The following is a 1260-nucleotide window of genomic DNA, read 5'->3' as shown; positions in this document are numbered from 1 at the left end:
ATGAGAACGGGGTGAGAGACAGTGTCGAAGGCCTTCCGGAAGTCCAGGAAGACTATATCCACTGCTACCCCTGCATCTAATGATTTGGTGATCTGGTCATAGAAGGCCACCAGGTTGGTCTGACAGGACCTGCCTCTAATGAACCCATGTTGGTTGCCCCAAAGCATGCAGTCCTCATCTGGCCCCTCATGGATTTGAAGAAGACTTCTCACTCATTAAGTCACAACGCACAAGAGGGATGAAAGCTAGAGGCTGAGAAGTATAAAGAAGCTTGTGTGTTTATTTTTGAAGACAGGCTGTTCAAGGCGTCAGGAGAGATGGGGTCTGGTTCCTAGTTCAGCCTTAGTTTCCCCCTGTGATCTGAAGACAAATCACTTTGGGCTCCAAAGCCTCTTGGAAAGGACCCTACTGGAAAGCTGTTGATGGAAGGAGGTTCTTAATTTGAGTCTCAATTTGCATATCAAATGGGGTTAATTTGGGATAAGTTCCTTTCTCGCCTCTATTTAGATCACAAACTTTTGGGGGCAGGGATGGCACCCTTTTAATATGGTTGTGCATCATTAAGGGCCCTGACTTTGACTGGGGCATCTCTGGCTGTCATAATGCAAATAGGCTAATGTTAGTAGTCATGGTACTGTTAATGCTATACCAATAATAGGGAACTCATGAAACTCGACGAATAACAGGTAACTACTACCCCAGTAAATACGACAGAATATTTAACTACCGACATTTCTCAGTAGTGAGTTTGAAATAACAGTTTAAAATTAGGATTGAAGCTGTTTTACTTTATAACGTGAACTTTGCCTGATTCTTGTTGGGCATGTCTACACGAGACACTTAATGCCCACTGGACTAATTGTACTTCACATTACCACAGCTGACAAAAATCATGCTAATGCACTAATATGCAGTAGATTGATTCAGTGGGTATCAAGTGTCACATAAAATGACTCACCTGTGCTAACGTGCAGTAGCACTGATTAGTGCCTGTTATTACAGGTACTAAACATAATGTGCCATACTTATGGCACATGAGTGAACATGGAGATGCGCTCAGTGTCTCTTGTTGGCTTTAAACTGCCCATACATGTCTTTGTTCCTTTCCCAACCCATAAGAAAAAATGTTGCTTCTAGATGGCTGAAATACGATCAATAAGATGCTTGTATATTATAGCAAGAAGCCTGGGCAATGAAACGGAGGTGCTCAAATTACTTATGCAGGACCCAAAGCAGGATTATTATATCTCTGTAACAGCA

This window comes from Crocodylus porosus, unplaced genomic scaffold, assembly GCF_001723895.1.
Source record: "Crocodylus porosus isolate Cpor-Errol unplaced genomic scaffold, CroPor_comp1, whole genome shotgun sequence".
Taxonomy (NCBI): domain Eukaryota; kingdom Metazoa; phylum Chordata; order Crocodylia; family Crocodylidae; genus Crocodylus; species Crocodylus porosus.
Note: the sequence above shows the minus strand (reverse complement) of the source record.